At 30.8% G+C, this 19501-nt stretch overlaps 1 protein-coding gene across 5 annotated transcripts in view; it reads right to left on the reverse strand.

Moving 5' to 3' along the window:
* The window catches only part of hts (adducin 1-like protein hts), a 314291-nt gene extending 294819 nt beyond the window's left edge, over positions 1 to 19472 (reverse strand). For 2 of the 5 annotated variants that reach the window (XM_075367265.1, XM_075367262.1), the window contains exon 1: positions 19167 to 19471. The gene's annotated coding sequence lies outside the window, so the exon portion shown is untranslated. Of the gene's footprint in view, positions 1 to 19166 lie in introns of all 5 variants that reach the window. The other 3 variants (XM_075367267.1, XM_075367266.1, XM_075367264.1) reach the window with 2 other exon arrangements.
* Positions 19473 to 19501: the final 29 nt, after the last annotated feature.

The raw sequence follows: 19501 nt of genomic DNA on the forward strand, positions 1-19501 counted from the left end.
GTATTACTTCTGGTTAAGTTGAATAAAAAAACTCGAGTAAGAAGAATCTGTCAAATCCCTCTCACCTAACCCCACAATATTTTGGGACAGAAAAAAGGCTCGATGCGACTAACCGCAAGCTTTTATTATTATTATTATTTTTTTTAATTGTTATAAAAATCTGTACAGGGAACTTGACATACATCAATATTCTTACATGTTTTATAACAACAATTAAACATAAGCGACAACATAGTTTATTGGATTCCCTTTTCAGACCGATTCACACCACAAAACATTTTAAATAAACAATCCTACAACACTTGTAGGTATACACCACGAATGAAATGAGTAGGAAATGATCATATTTAACCCTTCAGTACTTCCTTTCGGTCATTATAACCCAAAAAATTTTTCACAAGTGAAATAAGACTCCATGATTAAATTTTAAACTCATTCATTAACATGCAACAAGTATTAAATTTAAACTATATATACTCATATATTAAAATGCGCGCAATAATTTTAAAAATAAAAATAGTTCATTATTTACAAAAAGGAAATAAAATTAAACTACATTAATATCAAAAGTTGTTAATACCCTACTACAATCTAAAAAAAAGGTTAAATGAATGGTCAACAACAAATAAATAAGGAAATGTAAATAACTAATGAAATGTATAAATATTGTAATTGCATGACTTTATCGTAAAAAGATCTGATGATTCAAAATTTTGGGCATCTAAAAAAACTAGCAGTTGAAATAGTACTATATTTTATCGTTAATTGAATTTTTTATTACAGATGAATAAATAGTCGACTGCCTTATAGTAAATTGTAATTATTTCCGTAACTTTGTTAACTACTTACTCGTTCTCTGAACAGTCATCATACCGTCAAACCCGAGAATACCTGAAGCAAGTGTCTTTGTACCTGCCAAAAATTACAAAGTACTTTCAGAAAGCAGAGCTACTTTTTAGATCGGTGAACCGACTCGGAATACAACACTCTGCATTAAATGATTTTTTGATCGAGCAAAGCACGGTTCTCCTTTAATTCAACTTTTGGCACTTTGTCGTGCGGATAAAGTTGAATGCGATTTTAAATCGTACAAAATTTTGGAAAAAGGTTCCCTGCTGATAGGCAGGAGAATATAAAACCTTTGCTTTAAGTCAATTTTCAGAGTAGCAGCTATTTTTTTTTATAACACGGGTGTGGAATATAAACTTTTCATCACCACGCCGCTAATGTGTGGCTTCCCATAGACTCCTATCACGATCTGCGTGCAATGTCACTCGCTTTTCCAAATTGTCTCTCATCGGTTATACCGAACATACTACACACTATGTTTTGATTTATCTTTAATTATATATAGGTTTCAAGCAGTATGTATATTGTAACAGTAATATTAACAGTAGGTACTCTAAAACCTTTCACAGTCGATTACAGTTGGGGATTTGGTCTTCAACTTTTAATTTTCACTTTATTTATTAAATTTAGTATTATGTGGGGATGTCTTGCTTGTTCAAAGAGGTACTAGTATTTATGAATGCCATACATTGGATCGATTCAAATTTCACTCAACTTTCAAAAAAATCCCTTTCGGCACGTCGCAAGGCGGAGGTAGATTTCACCGGTGCTAAGTAGGGAATAAAAAAGATTTCCAACTTAAAGATAAGAAAAACTTCAAATTTACTCAATACAATGGTTGCATGTGAAAAAATTTTCACATGTTTAGCAAACGAAAACCCCCATCTTCTTACAATTCCAGCAACATTTTGGTCATCCCTTACCGTCATATCAAAAATTGTTTCAGACACGTTTTAGGTAATGTTTACAGGACTAACGACCACTTTAAACAAATTCGACACTGTGCCTATTACGGTAGGTATGATTAGGAACTTTAAACGAATTCGATATTTTGCTCAATAAGAAAGTTATAGATATTTTGTTTTTTAGAAAAACCCCTCCATTTCCACCCCCATGGTCCGATTTTGCCAACTAATGAACTCGACCGAGATTTTGGGTCGTTGTATTTTATCATCAATTTGAAAGTGACTTGCGCAAAATTACGGCAGTTATCGTGTCTACTAAAGTGAAATACATTTATATATGTATAAACGTTTGAACTGACGGTGGTTTTGGGGATGTGAAACGCGAAGATATGTCGAAATTTTCCGAAGTCGAATCATGGTACCCATTAAAATAGGTAGCTTTCGTATGAAATCACTACAGAGAAAGTCATCAATTTAAAAACAAATACAAATTGTTTGATTCCTGACATCGGCTTGATATTTTTTATACATTTATACTACTTCATTCGACTTCGTTAGCCAATTCTTATAAGTTAAAAATATAAAAACATTTGATTTAGGCTTAAGTTGACAAACTTATTGACTGCACTCAATTTCATACGAGTTATATTGTATCTATTACGTATAACCAGTATTCGTTATGTATGCTTGTAGTAATACAAAATACTATAAATTGTGTGGATGAAAATGATGACTCAATCTGTTTGTAATGTTGGGACTAATTGTAATCAATTACAGCTGTCTACAATCTATAACATATTCTGATTAATATATGGAACATATTTTTCAAGGCAGCCTACTGCTACATTGCACCACAGCAGTCAATTTACAATACAGTAAAGTAACTGCACATACGTACAAAACTTCAAGGAATAGCCCTTCCAAAAAATCTTTACATTTGCAAAATATAAACTTTAACATCTGCAAAGTTATTTCATTCTAAGCATACTCAATTTTCTATATCAAATACACTCTTTATCATTGTAACTATTACTAAAACTATTCATTGTAACGTAACTATTATGCAATTTTTACGTACATCGGAACAAACACGAGTAGACTACGCAATTTTTTTTTTTACATCTGTTATTAAATTTTGGATTTGGAGAAGTACGAAAATCCAGCTATTAGTTGGGCTTTATGTTCATCCGGGAGAGTATTCGCAGCAACCCTTCCAGCATGACCGATCAAAAAGTGGCTATTTTAATTTCCACGGTAGATATTCAAAGAAGGGTTCATGGATGAGGAAAATGGGGACAGCCAAGAACAATTCAGCCCCAAGGTCAGTTAATTCTTTTCCAAGATCAGATAAGCAAATCCTGTATAAAGCAACAAGGACTATTTTATTACTGCACAACTGCACAAAAAGAAGTATAATGTTTTTAGGGCGTTTGTCCCACCGAAACAGCTCAACCGCCGAACCGATTTAGATGTACTAACCCGCGTTGGAATTCTTACGTTACCCAGAGTCACAGGCTATACAAATATGTATATATGTGCTTAATTGTAACAAGAAAGCCATAAAACATCATATATAGGATTCTTAATCGACAGTATTTTCAGTATCGATTTATTTGTATCGAAAATAGTTATGTTTTAAGATCTGCTACGATACTGAATTAATGAAATACGGTAGTAAAATTTAATAATTTATTTTATAATTATTATTGTTGTTATTTATTGCTTATAAAATTTCAGAAAAAATCTTATGACTGTTTGACGGGCAGTATGTCCGATCACGCAAACATGTTCGTTTTACTGCTAAATATTAACTAATAATCCTTTTTTTATTAATAAAATTAATAAATAATAGTAAATAAATAAAAATAATCTACGCTTAGAAATTAAATTGATTGACAACGGACTGCTTCTAGTGTGAGAGAGTCGTGGAAGGAGGCTGTGTGCATCCGTGTAGTCCGCTCTGCGCCACAAGTTTATTGCTAAATATAACTCACAATCCCTTTCTTTTATTAATAAAATTAAATAAATAAATCAACTAACAATAATAAGTAAATAAAACCACAAATACAAATAAACGCTTATAAATAAAATAAAATAATCTGTTAATTAATTGACAACGGACTGCTTCTAGCGGGAGAAAGTCGTGGAAGGAGTCGTGTGCAACCGCCCGGCGCACCACTAACGGTCCGTCCTCCTGGCGCTACAATTTTATTGCTACGTATTAAATAATCCTTTTCTTTTACTTAGACGACTACCCAAAAAGAAGTGCAATGTATTTAGGGTGTATGTATGTATGTGTGTGTATATATATGTTCAACCGTAGCAGCTCAACGGTTGAACCGATTTAGATGTATGACCCTGTGTTGGAATCCTTACATTAGCGAGAGTGTCATAGGCTACATAGATATGTTTAAATAGATTTTAAAAAATTGAAAAAAGTACATATATACAAAACTGTCACCCGCACGCTCTTCAATTATCCTACATTAAAGAGCAATTTGCCAGCAACGATTTTTTCGGCAGTCCATGTTTTTTAATCTTTAATATTTATCTCTTGTTTGACTGACAAGTTAAACATGTCCATTTCATTCTTTTTTTCTAATATATAATAGCAAACAGTGGATAATATGTCGGTTTAAAAGATAGCTGCACTTAGAATGCAATTAATTATTTTCAGAAAGTTGGATAATTTAATAATAAAATAAATTATTTAACGAGTCATCCAATAGAAAAAAATCGTTCAAAATAAACATAGAACACTCAACTCAACTGCTTCACTAAGAAAGCAGCACCTAATATTCCCAATAAAAACAAAAGTTATTATAAACCCGATCATAACAAACAATCTGTTTAGTTATTGCATGTTAATTTAATTTAATACAAATAGCGCGTTAGTATTTTTCTGTTAAGGCGATTAGGTTTAGTAAAATAAATACTCTGAAACCTTTACAGGCGTCAGATTTTACTTTATTTTATTCAGCGCGTGGAAACGAGTTCAACAAGAGCCGACTTCTAGGGATGAGTGGGGCAACCCATCGGGTTGGTCTAGTGGTTAACGCGTCTTCCCAAATCAGCTGATTTGGAAAGTCGAGAGTTAAAGCGTTCAAGTCCTAGTAAAGCCAGTTATTTTTACACGGATTTGAATACTAGATCGTGGATACCGGTGTTCTTTGGTGGTTGGGTTTCAATTAACCACACATCTCAGGAATGGTCGAACTGAGAATGTACAAGACTACACTTCATTTACACTCATACATATCATCCTCATTCATCCTCTGAAGAATTATCTAAACGGTAGTTACCGGAAACAGGAAAAAGAGAGAGGGATGAGTGGGGCATCTGTCCAGAAGGTTCTAGGTTAAAATTCCCATCAGGTTTGGGATTTTTCTCACTTAACAAAATGCATGAACAAGTACTAATTACTAACTTACATAAATCCGACTCATCGATTAACCAAATGATCATATTGTACGATAATAAATATTCAATGTTGTAACATACATAAACTACAGTTACTACCATTAAATAGATCTGAATTAACGGCACTGTTCTAAACCGATAAAACCACAAAAAATGCACCGGTTACTTGCCTGTCGTCGGAATTTTAAATAATAGTACATTCATTTCAGAATTAAATTATTTTTTTAAATAATTTCACATCCACCACTCAAATACAATTAGTTTTATCTGTTTCCAGCTAAAAATATCTTCCTATGGTAGAACCGTTTGGAAATTCTAAAACAAATACATTAGACTAAATTTAACCTGCACGTATTTAAAAAAATATTTAATTAGTACATCAAGTGAATTAACAACCGATCGATCAATCATCAGTACTAAATTAAAAGAGAAAAGAAGCTTAAATCACAATACTATGTAAACAAACACTTGTATTTAAAAAAGGTAAGTAGGGTGGGTTTGTATAAAATTCAAAACATACTCGTGAACATCAGTACTCATAGTATGAGGATGCAGCGATCCCGCGTATTTATTTATAGCCATGAGAGAAGACTAACGCTACTTCCTGGTAACAGAACATCCCACATTTAATCAGTGAACATCATTATGACACATTCATCCAACTAAACCGACAAATAATCGGTCTATTCTTCACATACCCACATAGCGCGCGCACACACACGTACATCATCCGCTATTCAAACTTAAATATGACACATTACTTAAATTGTTTCTTTGGCCAGGACCTATTAATATATCTGCTGATATGAATTTATGTGTGTGAACAATAAAAAAAAAGCTAGCATTATCCACATAAGACTCTGCACAGTACGATCAACTTGATGCAAAATTTTTGACAAAGATAAGAACATGAAGCAAAAAAACTAACAAAAATTTCAAACTGCACATTAGCACATTCACCTTTCACACTTTTTGTTAACCGGATGTTATAAAGCCTTTATTATAATAGGCAGCCGAACAGTTTATTGTAAGTTACAGAAGTACGATGGCTAAAGAGGCAACTATTAACAACAAAACCAAATACTTCAACTCCAACGATTAACTCTCATCGATCTTAAAAGCGAGTTTCCACTACGGTCAAGTTATAAGAGATCCACATTATTAACTTAAGATTTATTTTAACAATAAAAATTACTTTTACACGCTGGAAATAGCCTTACAGCTTCCCGAATATCTTTACAAGAATTTGATCCGCTCTCTTCCCCAAGAAAATTCAGATCCGTTCATTATTTTGTGACGGTTTACTTTAAACGTGCTTTATACCAGAAGTATATTTAAAAATCAAATCCCACTTTTCCAACGGTCTGTATTTATTTATAAGTACGCGAGTAATAAAAATGTCAGGAAGATCACAACCATTAAAAATTTATATTTTCTTTACTGTATCTCTTGTTAAGTTATTGTTTTTAACCGTTATGCTGTAAATTAGATAAAGGACGACTATACCTCTGTACTAAATTAGAAAATTCTGAGGTTAACTTGAAATAATTAGCTAATTTACCAAATGAAAATGTACAGCGGTACACTTTCTGTTAATATTTTTACAGCAATTCTAACAGATCGAGCTTATAATTCTTAGCTTATACAGAAGGTAACTTAAAGATTTATTAATTCTCAAAAGTACATTTTATGAATACATTGATTTAAAAAATTTACACCAACAGCTTACTACAACATAATGCTGCAATTGCACAGCGGCATAACGATTCGCCAAAATTAATTATCTGCAGCTAAATGCCATAAATTAAATAGGGTAAAAGTTTTAAAATACTAGAAATGTTTTACGCTCACAAAATTATACAGACAAGTTGCAAGCATAAAAAATAAATAAATTAACACAAGAAAACTTTTTTAAAAAACCATCTAAAAAACCATCAAGATTAACACATCTTTAAAAAAGTTTAATTTAATTACTGTATTTATCTACTGACTAGAGTAGTAAAATCATGGGAACTATAATAGTCTTGGCTAAACGACTATCAAAACTAAATAAAACAAAGATGTACTTTTGTAAGTACATCCATATTATCTTTTAAGGGAATTGCCTGTGATAGAGCGGGACTGTATCCAGTTTAGAGACTACACAATAAGCTTGTAGGTAACACTTGGTCTATTAATATTAAAAAAAAAACAACAACAACAAAAAAACAAGCAGATATATTCCACGATTTAACTTGTTAAAAATGATTTACATTCGAACATTTTGACATAAACTGGAATTTACAGGGATCTTGTGATGTATACAATTTTTTTTTAAATAGTTACACAACTATAAACACAAACACATCATTTGTAATACAATACGTAACTACTCTAAACATGCACGAATCAAATTACAAACGTTTCTTGAAGGTAGCAATGAAATAAGAAAAAAGAAAATGGTGGAACCTAATTGTCGAATCAAGTACGGTACCAGAAGAATAACAAGGCGTTCATTCGGTCGTATTATAATCCCATAATTCCGGATCTGATAGTAAGTAACAGACCAGAAAACAAATTAAAAATAATTAAATCGATAATAAACTTTCCAGCACAGTCGTTCTCTCCACGTATCAAAGTTGACAAGGCATTACTAAAAATCAGCTTAAAAGAACTATATAAACAGTTCACACCTATACATTAAAAAACACGATTAAGATGCGAGCAAATATAACAAAGAAAGTGTTACGTTTTACTTGATACATGATATTCTTTTAGCAGAAATTTTTTTTCATTTATATCATTAATAACAAGATTGGGTGATTGGTTGTATCAATTAAATCGTCAAGTACAAAAGAAAAATCCAATGAGATGATCCTTTAAGCAGGAAGGTATAGAAAAATTATTTCCAGTTAGAAAGAGATTATCGTTAAAATATAGCTATAATAGAAATGTTACTACCGGGAATCTAAACCGACTTGACAGCCATTGCAAATTATAAGGAATTAAAATAAGAAAGAAAAATGAATTTATTTTTATTAAATAAAACGGTTGAGCAATTCAATCGAGTTTGTTATAGTAATCTACACATTAGTTTGTAATATTAAGTTCAAAGACCAGAAACAACCACAACTAGACTGGAAACCGGTTCTGAAAGTAAAATCTGTTCTAACATAAAGTACAAAAAACTTACTTTTGACTTATTCATACAATATAACTACAGTAATTATAAATTACAATTGAATCGTCAAATTACCATATATAATAGTTATTTCTTACAAATATCGTTCGTCTAATTCTAACCGCTACCTACACAGATATAAAATTGAAACGTTTATCTTGACTTAAGAAACACAGAAACTAGTAACAGGATGATTAAAATTAACATAATGTGAAGTGTCTGAACGAGTAAGGAACAGTATTGTCATCTAGCACGGTCTACAGTACGTTTTCAAACCGAATAGGTTTAACATTACTCGAATTACAATGAAGTTATATGTTCCCAATTAATATTCTACAGCAAAAAACAATAAATGTTTAATATTTTTTTATAAATAAATTTAAAGAATACTAATACAACAGAACAAACGATAAAAGTAAAAATCCTGCAACTAATCACATGTATATCGAATACATCCTCAATTTCGTAAGGGGAGACACCCGCCTTGTAACGATCCCAGTCACCACACCTCCTCCGTTCTTAGCCCTAATGGGCTTTACCGAAGGTTGTCTTTTAGACCCTCTATACCTGGTAACACATCGGTTTGGTCTCTTTGTCAGCATGCGACCGATACAAATGTCTCGGCACGTTTGCTGGAGAGATAGTCGAAGTGTTTGACGAGAATATTACCTGTCGATCTGGAGATCACCCGTAGGAAGAAGATTAAAGAGCAATGGGCGTCAACACCTGCGGAAAAAAAGGAGAAGCTAGCTCTATTGTGGAAGAAATGAGTACAGAATGGCAGATGCGGTGGGACACTGGTGATAAAGGCCAATGGGCATACCGCATAATTGGGGACCTGAGAAGTTGGTGCGAGAGAGCTCACTGGATTACTGCCTCACAGTTTCTAGCGGTCTATGGGGGATTCAGAGCATACCTTTAAGGTTTAGGTTGATTACTCCGCTAGTTGTCCGGTGTGTGTAAATGAGAGCGACAGCATATCACGTCTTCTTTCGCTGTCCCCGATTTGAGGATGCGAGGAGGGAAATATTGGACACCATAGTTAGAAAGGAAATGTTCCTCCCAGAGGAACTGCAGCATATCATGTTGGAAAGCGCGGAAAACGGCTGTGGCAAGGTATGTTAGGAAGATCATGGAGGAGCTGTACGTCTGGGAGGAGTCTCGTAAGGATAGAAGAAGGAATCGTCGGAGGGTGCGGGGGCGGACAGGCACGCGACTGAGAGCTTAGGGGGTTCCCCGTACTTGTAGGGGTCTCCTGGGTGCGATGAGGTCGTAGGCACTCCGTTCCCGCGTTTGATGGTGACCCGTGAAGTAAGTATGCTGTATATTTCATGGCTCCATTCGCCTTTCCCTTGAGGTAAAAAGGAACCAGTTTCTTTAAATTGTTTTAAAATTGCATTTAGTGTCCCTAGTACAATAAAACATTCAGAAGCTATTTACCGCTGTATCATACTGGTTTGCTTAGACAGAAATAATTTTTGAACGCTTTCTTGGAGTTACGTCCATTATTAGACACAGCCTTCAGAAAGTTGTGCACTATAATTATTTGTATCTTTATTTCATTATCTTATAGAGACACTTGACGTCGTGGTTTATTACTATAACTCACAGGGCCAACCGACCTAACGCCGAAAGTACAGAATTCTAACACATACTGCACGGCGACTTTCCGAACGCTGTATGTGTCAATACAGAACAAAAAAACGCAAAAATATGATTCTGTAACAAAAATGAAATAAAATTTCAAAAAACATTATTTATAACATGAAAACTACAAAATAACCAAAGAACAATAACCTCACGTTACACAGACAACTTAAAGAACGGGAGTGGTCAATCAGTGTGGCCACAACGTAGAAATAAAAAACTCCGTATTCTGATTAATGTGCACACTACTGTATATATATAGGCTGAGCGGTAAAATAAGAAATCTAAATATACTGTTGGTCCGCATTTGCTTCACTGGTTCTATTTTTTTTTATAATAGGTCTCAAATTTTTATTTGTAAATAATTTTTATGAATGACATCACCTGACCCACATTCTACCACAATTTTAAAAAAGAAGAGTGTGGAGAAAACCCTTTTAACATTTTCTTTCAATACCTTTGCACATCATAAAATGATAAATAAGGATGTATCACTATAATTAAAATTATTCAAAAAAAAAAAAATTAAATTTTATCAGTATGTAGGATAAGTGGCAAAGCATTGTATGCGTATACATCACCCTGCCATTTGTTATTGCACACTATGTCATATCATAAAAAGTTAATACATGGTCAGAGAGAACACTGGTCTACAATATGGAAATCAATTAAGGGCCTTAAGTCAGTATTGTTTGCTGAAATGATGTACAGTACTGACATTACAGATGAATTTCAATAATAAGAAATTAACAGAATTATTTCTATTCAAACTGAAATTTATCAGTATTATTGGGAATATTGCTGGCAAAATTTTAATATAATAAAATTATACTTAACCAAGTTATCTTCAAAATAGATTTATAATCTTTCATTGAATGAAAAAGGAGGAATTTATGTTTAGATCAACCAAACCATCATTTACGTAAAAAATAAAATAATAAGCTACTCAACAAAAATAGGATCTAGGAAACTAAAAGTACAATTACCGCCATTAAAGAAAGAAATTAAATCTACTTTTGTCCAAATTCTACGTTAAATCATTATTTTTGTAACAAAAAAATTAATAAAAAACTAAGTGTAAAAATATGGATATTATAAACATTCAATGGAAATAAAATAAGATGGAAGCAAAATTATTACTTTTTATAAAAAAAAACCATTTATCTTGGTAAACTTTACTGCAGCACCTTTGAGTGAAATAAGATTATGATTTAGACAATGTCAATTTCTTATTCAAAGAATTTTTTATATAATTACAATCATTTTAAAAAGAACAAATAAGACGTTTCAAAAAAAAAGATCTATGCAATTTATATACTTTACTGTAATCTGGTAGTACACATTAATGAATTGCACATCAATATTTTTCTTAACATATTATCAAATAAAAAATTCAAGAACTAACATTACAAGTTAGATAAAAATAGACACATATACCATTCATCAGGTGATTGTGAAAAAATCTAGATCAATTGTTAATCTCCAACCTAAGGCTGCAATATGAACTTGCAGTAAGAACTATCTACTGTTTACAAGCACGATAATTTGTTCAACAGTTGTGAAGCCTGATAATTCCAACAAATTTAAAGAATAAACGCACATATCATTACATCAGAAGTAAGAAAAACAGAACTTTTTATGTAAACAACTGAAAATACTTTTGAGTGAATTATTATAAAAAAACTAACTTTTAACTAACAGTAGGTAAAATGGCAGGAAAATTAAAACACCAGAAACAACGACTTTCAAAAATTGTGCGATTCCATGCGAGTAACTTTACCACCACTGCTCTCTGCCCCTTAGAATTATTTTTCTTAATAGAATATTATGCGCTATTTGGTGAAGAACACAAAAACTAGGATTACCGATGTACACGATTAAAGTTTGGGAAAAATTGTAACTATTACTATTAAATTGATACAGACTGGTCAGTCGGTTATCCTTCTTACTCAACCCACCATATTTGCAGAAAGGAAACAAACCACAGAAAGTACAATAAAACAACGGTAAAGAAGGGCTATAAATGAAAAGATTATGCTTCAGATATTCACCATTAACCAAAATACTTATTGCTGTTTCACTTCAGTCTGACAAACTCCTGGAAAAGATATTAGGTTAGCAGCACTTCCGATGAAGTGCCTGTTGTGCATTAATCTCTATAAAAAATTTTCTCATGCCTCAAAAAATATGGAGCACATTAGACAGGACCAGAACAGCTAATGCACAGGTGAGGAAAATGGGTTTAATTTCTGCTTCTAAGTATGAATGTCCTTTGTTGTGAACACCATTCACAGCACTATGAAATATTGTCTGTTCAAAACTACCAAAATCCTGAAGATTTCATCATAATGACAGACAATACAATAAAACAGCCTGATGATCTGCATATATACCAATGTAATTTTCTCGTACAGCACACTAGTATGTCTGTGAAAGAAAAGAAGGGAAAAAGGGATATGAGACTTCTGCATCGGTTGGGTCTGGCACATTTTATCTTTCTCGCTAAAAATTGTGTTGAAACATGTCCAAGACCACAATAAAAAAATATATTCAAATACTTTACTAACATTCAGTAAAAACCGTGAACCTAAAACCAAATTATAATAACATGACATTGTCATGGAATAAAACAGCTGAGCTACTGCCCTCATCATAACTACACGTGTAATTTACTTCAAAAAAATTATTCAAAACATAATCGATCGGCAAAGATTAAGCAAGATAAGTTCAAAACTGAGCAGAGTGGTCAACTGGTCATGAGTAAAATATATAACTAATTTAATGAAGAAATTAAATTTAACAATTAAAGTTTAATTGTTAATTTTACAAGTTGTATAATAATTAAAAATGTCAAAAAATGCTTTAAGTGTAAGAAAAATCCCCAAATTACCCAGATTATTTTTAGTCATCACACAAATCAAGTAAACAGAAAGAATGGATGACAAGCTGGAAAGGATTAAACTAAAATGTCAATCATTCAATTATAAATTAGTATGACTAGACAGACAGATAGATTGATTTAGTTTCCAAAATGGTCATTATATAAAGTTATGGATTCACCTCAGATTTTGACGAAATTTGGAATACACCTTATTTAGAATCTAAGTTATTTGTTACAATTTTAATTATTTGTTGGAAAGCCTTTTCACTAGAGTTACATCCCTTGTAAGAATACCTCGCCAAAAATTCTGTAATTTACCATTGTAGAAGTATAATATAGATGATTTTTATATTAAATAATTGGAAAATATTTTGGACTAATTAAAAATAATTAGTTTCAATGAAATTAAGTTAAGAATAAGACTAGATCCATTAAAACTAAATTATGTTAGATTAAGCTTAGGGTGTGAATTTTTATTAATGTGTAATATTTATCATTTACAGAGCAAATAACTTGGTTTATGTGAAATTTAATTGAGTTCAAAGTTAAAGTTAGGTTGGTTTATAGATATTTCATAAATCTGACAGAAACTTACAATCATTTATCTGATATCTATTATATTTATCTGATCACAATTCAAGACTTGCTCAATTTAACCTAATATGCTCATTTTGTGTTACTTTTCTTATGCTTAGAAAATAAGTAAAAATCGTAACTGTATTAATAATTTTCAATTGTAGAGGGAAAGTTTAATTTGTCTAGCTTTAAGCGAATAGCAGAATGTATTTGCCAGACTTTTTAATGTTTACTGGAGAAAATTTAATTTTATCATTGTTTAAAAATGAAATTTTCATCATTCTAATCGATAGTGTAGATTAAACTTTCACGAATATTAAAATAAATTATATTTGTCGACGTAGATTACTTGTTCATTTTTCTAACAGACATTAACAACATATTCCCAATCATTACACAATGAAATAATGCAAACTGTATAAATTTATCAGTAATAAACCAACATGTTATAATGATAAGTTCACAAGGCGTTACACTTTCACCACAAAGTTCCTTGAGAAAGTTAGTTATGGTAATGGCATATTAAAATTAAGGTGATTAATTATTACCATGATAATTACAGAAATTAACACATAACTTATTTTATTTTTAAATCTATATATTACATAATGCTCTATTAAATAGAATCAAGTCAGAACTTAAAATTTCAGAAAAAAATGATGCAGCTATAAAAAAAATAAGAAAGTGAAACCAAATAATACTTGAAAGAAAATATATATGTATTAATTTATTTGGATCACAGGTACTGAAAAAAAATATATATGTATTAATTTATTTGGATCACAGGTACTGAAAAAAAATCAATATATATTAATTTATCTTCTGGAAAATTTCAATTACTAGGTGAAAATACCATAACCATTTTTTTAAAGAACATAAATTCAGACAGCTTAATATCACAAAAAAGGAAAACAATAAAATTATCAATCTACTTCCAAGTATTGTGATCGTTTGTTATCAATATTACTGAATAGATGATGATATAAAGCGTGTAAATAAGTTTTTATTCAGATCACAACATAATCACAGAACATCAAAACTGTGACAGGAATGGTGAGTGAGCTGTTCTGTGGATATCAAAAAGGTAATGCTCCAGCATCTGTGTGGATGGATCGAGGGAAATCAAAAAATAAACTTTGACCAAAGGGGCAATAAAAATACAAAATTAATGAACAAATAGGAGATGGTTAAAGTTCATATTAAAGTGTAAAAATAAAATGCATAAAATCATAACAGATACCATTAAAGGCATCATAACAAGCAATTGAGTACATATTTAAGTAAATATTAAACAAGCAGAAATTCAGTTTATCTGATTAGTTTTATTTAATATCCATGAACAGAGTAGTATTGTATCTGTAAAAAAAATCTTTTAATTTACAATTAAATTGCTTAGAAAAACTTAAGGTTGTTTGATAATTTATTAGAAATAGAAACTGAAGTATAAAAACCCCTTGTTCCTTGTAGGCCAAAGAATTATACATGTAAATAATACTACTTTGATAGATAGGATATAACACTACAAACACATGGAAATAAACGTCAGCATTTTTAATTTCGTTTACCATTGTTCAACATGATTTGTTTACTAGTGGCAAAGAAAGATTAGACGGTTGGATTCTAAGAACTTAATTTTTTTACTTTTTTGAAATAGTCACAAGAGATAATACTGTACAGTGCAATCATTTTATCATGCACATCATATTATACACTATAATTCCACTATGGCCTATAATACAGAGATACTCACATTTAATTTGATTCCTGCAATGTAATTATGCACAATCGGTAATGTCTTACAGCTACTGTTGGAAATTCCCACCATTTTTCTGAAGGCAGGTCTCAACCCTTCACTCCATATTTTTTTGACACCCTTCGTAGGACATCAGGGCTAATGGAATTCATCTCTAACTCTTGGTTACTCAATGTCAGTGTGCTCAAGACAATAAAATGATCTCATGTTATTTTAAATGGGCATAAATGTGGCATTATAAATATTTAAAAATGATACTGAGCTTATCGATGAAGTCACTCCAAAGCAAAAAATATATATTATGAGACAAGATTAAAATCTTGTCTCATAAGAATTTGGCCAAATAAAAAATTTTTTATTATTTAACAACACAACCAAAAATTACATCCAATGGAAAAAGAATTACTACTGTTATCAAACACTTTAATATTAACCGAACAATTTTAGTTTTTTTTTTCTTACACAAGTTGTCCTTGCAGAAGTTCGAACAGATACAACCAATGAAAGATTTTTTTTATCATTTACTGGAACATTTTAACAATATATAGTTACTTACAATTACTTATGCTCCCTTCCACAAGACAACTTCATTTCACTTCTTAAATCGATTAGAAAGTACTAATAAAACCCTACTATTAAAAAGAAACATACATTTTCTTAAAGATTGAAAAATCCTGAGTTTATTAATAAACAGGAAGCCAATCAACAAATTGTATTCAATTTAAATTAAAAAACTTTACCCGTAAAACCTTATTAAAAAAGAAGAAAATAATCTTTAGTTAAATACATATTACAAAAAAAAACATGATTCACTTTGCATTTAATGGCAAATCGGATGAGTATGAGTGTATTAAAATGAAACAAAAGATCTAATTTCAATTATGAAGAAAGAAAAAACATAATTAAAATCACTCTCTAGATAAAACTCACCATCACAAAATGCTAATCATAAGTAATGGAGTGATCCTTACTGAATATTATTATGATCAAATAACATTTTTTTTTTTGCTTCAAATTGTTTAAGGCCAAATGATTTCAGGGACATATTTGATGCACTATTTTAAAAAATATGTATCATAAAATTCTGAAAAATGTAAAAAATATTTAACTTGTTGCTATGGTAGAACTTTGCAGAATTTAAGTCTAGTAAATTTCTAATAATAAAATCGGTGTCTACAAAACTCACATAATTATATTTATTAATATAACGTAAATATGATTGAAGTAATAACTCAAGTAATTATAGATTGATGTAATTTAAATATTATTCCTTAAATAAAACAGTATATTCTAATTATGAACATATGCTATTAAATTTCATTTTCTTAAATAAGTTTTTGTTACTAGTTTCACACTTTAGTTCAACTATGCATCAATCATTAATAGGCATTGTAAGCTTTTAAAGAATTAGTTTAGAGAGTAAAATTATTAGGATTTGCAATAAGTCTTTAACATTGGTAAGGTCAAATCAGTTTTTGAGCTAACAGATGACACATACATGAATAAATATAATGTTAAATACCTACACTATTTAATCAAAATCTTTTATAGAAAATTAAAAAGTTATTTTATTTATACACTACTTAATAATAAAGATATGAATAAAAACTGATTTGATAAAAGCATACATTAATAAGTATGAGATTTAATCCTAAAGAGAAATCAAACAGGAAAGAAACGAGAGAAATCCAAGAAAGAAAAATAATCCCTAAAAAAGTAAATTTAGTGATCATTTCAAAAATAAAGTACAGATGATTTAAACATTACAAACCAGCAGTTAAAGGAGTATATTATACCTTCTAAATGTAAAAACTTAGTAATCTCTTCAAAAATCAAGTCCAAGATTAAAATGTTCAAACAAATAACTAAAAAAATATATAATTAATTTAAAAAAAAAGATTGTTTTGTGTTTTCCCCATCAAGTAATAGCTTCATCCACAGATTATTAAAGAATTAAATAATAAGTTTAGATTAAAAAACAGATTACAAAATCTTACATAGATTACAAAATCTTTTGAAGTATGACAAAGTGGCAAAAATCTTTAAAATTGAAAACTTAAAAGAGCAGTGCAGCAGCATTTGCACTTTTGTTAATCCTGAACTCTAAATATTTTACAGAATAATTTTTTTTAGATGCATCAATGTTAAGAGAATTCATTGATTTGAACTAGTATATAATCCAACATTTAATTCTCAATTGCAGTATTCTTAGCATCAATAAAAATCATGAATTGTACTGCTGTTGTTTTCCCTTAATGAATACTTAGGACTGCAGAATTATTCAAAACTGTTTAATCAATTATTACTTGGGAAAACCTACTGGTTTCATATCAAAGTTCAGAAAATAATTCATATCATGTTCAATATTATAATTTGTTTGTAAACAAACAAAATGGAAGGCCTCTAAATCTATATACCTGAGATAGGTCTTCAATATTAGGTAAATGAAACTGTAACGTTACTTTTAATCATTTTTTTTTATGCAATTGTAAAAGGATTTTAGTTAGCTGGACTAGTTCAGAAACAAAACAAATTTCTTAGAACTAAAATTAAAAGCAGTGTTGTTCTGTGCTCAATGGAGCAAATAAAAAATAATGCAAACTTAAAAAAATGTGTAAATACCAGAAATGAACAAGTGATAAAATTGGCTGTTCTGTGATGCTAAGCCCAGTTTTTGAAATACTTAACAGGATTTGGTTAAAACTGATTAATTATAGACAATTACTTGATCACCTTTAATTCTTTTCATATTTTAATATACCATAGGAGATATGCTTAGGATCAGGAAAACACAAGTTATAAATGTTGAACAACAGTTCTAAATAGTGGGTGACCCATGCAAGATCAAAGGCTGCACCATGTAATCAGTGCCTAGTCAATAGCAATCAGTTCATATGCTAGTCCATTCTATGGCGAGAGGGTTGAGTTTTATGGAGAGAAGAATAAACCATAAATTAACCTTAACAGTCATCAGAGTTGGACTCTGAGTCAGCTGTTGAAGATGATTGATGGTGTTCTTTGTAAGGTGATTGTCTGTCTATACTTCTGTTATCTGACTATAACTCCGTTTAATCAGAAATTTGGCCAAGTGTCCCATGAGATGATATTAAATTAAGTATTACTATAGCTCGGTAATTTATCCCTAACCTCTTTCTCTCTCTCCCCATTAGATAATAGCATCTGAACAAACAGGTCTCGTTAACTCACAAAACTGACAGCCAATTGAGTAGAGTACTAATAAAGTGGTGTAGTCTTTGATCTTGCACAGGTCACAAACTCTCTAAACTTGCTTTCCGACATTTAGATCTTATGGTGTTCCTGATCCTAAGCACATCTACTCTGATATATTAAAGTATATTAAGTTGATCAAATTATTTCTCAGAATTACCTACTGGTGTACTTAGGCCGATGGGATAATTTATTTGTGAAAATTATAATTATGCTATTTTTTAATTTAATAAAATTCAACACAGTATATAGAAAGTTTGATCTTAGTTATTCAGATATATTTTGCAAATAAATCAGTAAAAGCTAATACCTACTGCAAAGTCTTTAAGAGAAAAATGAGAAATTCTATAAAAAAAATTGCAACACTGCTGTATTTATAATAATGACCCAAAATTAGTCATGTCATATAATCAGTACATAAATGTAACTGATGCAAATAAGCTGCTGCTCACCTTAGATCAGCAAAACAAATTTATTTTAAATAAATGTAAAAGTTCAAATCTATTCCATAAATTCAAGAAACCATTATTAACCGAACACAAGTAAAACATAAAACTGAAGAAAATTAAAAAATAAGGCACTTAAACGAAGTTGAATTTTGAAGCTCAGCAACGACACACCCCTCTACTGCCCGCCATTAGCTAATGCCGCCATCCACCAACTGAAATAGATACTGCTAATATGAGGTAGAAAATATTACTCTAGCGCAAAAACATAAATATAACATAAAATTACTTGAATTTTTACCTGTATAGTCGCCCACCGGTGCTCTTACAGAAAAAATCCACAGTTTGATACACAGCGCCAGTACACAACACTTAGACCAATTCCACCGATAACCCACACAAGACTGACCGAACGCAGTCTTCTTCAGTCACTCTCCCTCCCACTTCAAAATATTAACATGGCTGACCCAGAGATACAGCACTCGAGTATTATAGAATAAATAACCGTACGTATGATACTGCTTAACGATATTTAATGCTTTAAAAAGCAAAAATTGATGAAGGAAAATGCATAAAATAACAACGATACTTTCCCCTCCACCAATATCTCAAAGCAAAACAAAATTATCATTACCA

Source organism: Lycorma delicatula, chromosome 5 (genome assembly GCF_047948215.1).
Source record: "Lycorma delicatula isolate Av1 chromosome 5, ASM4794821v1, whole genome shotgun sequence".
Lineage (NCBI taxonomy): Eukaryota > Metazoa > Arthropoda > Insecta > Hemiptera > Fulgoridae > Lycorma > Lycorma delicatula.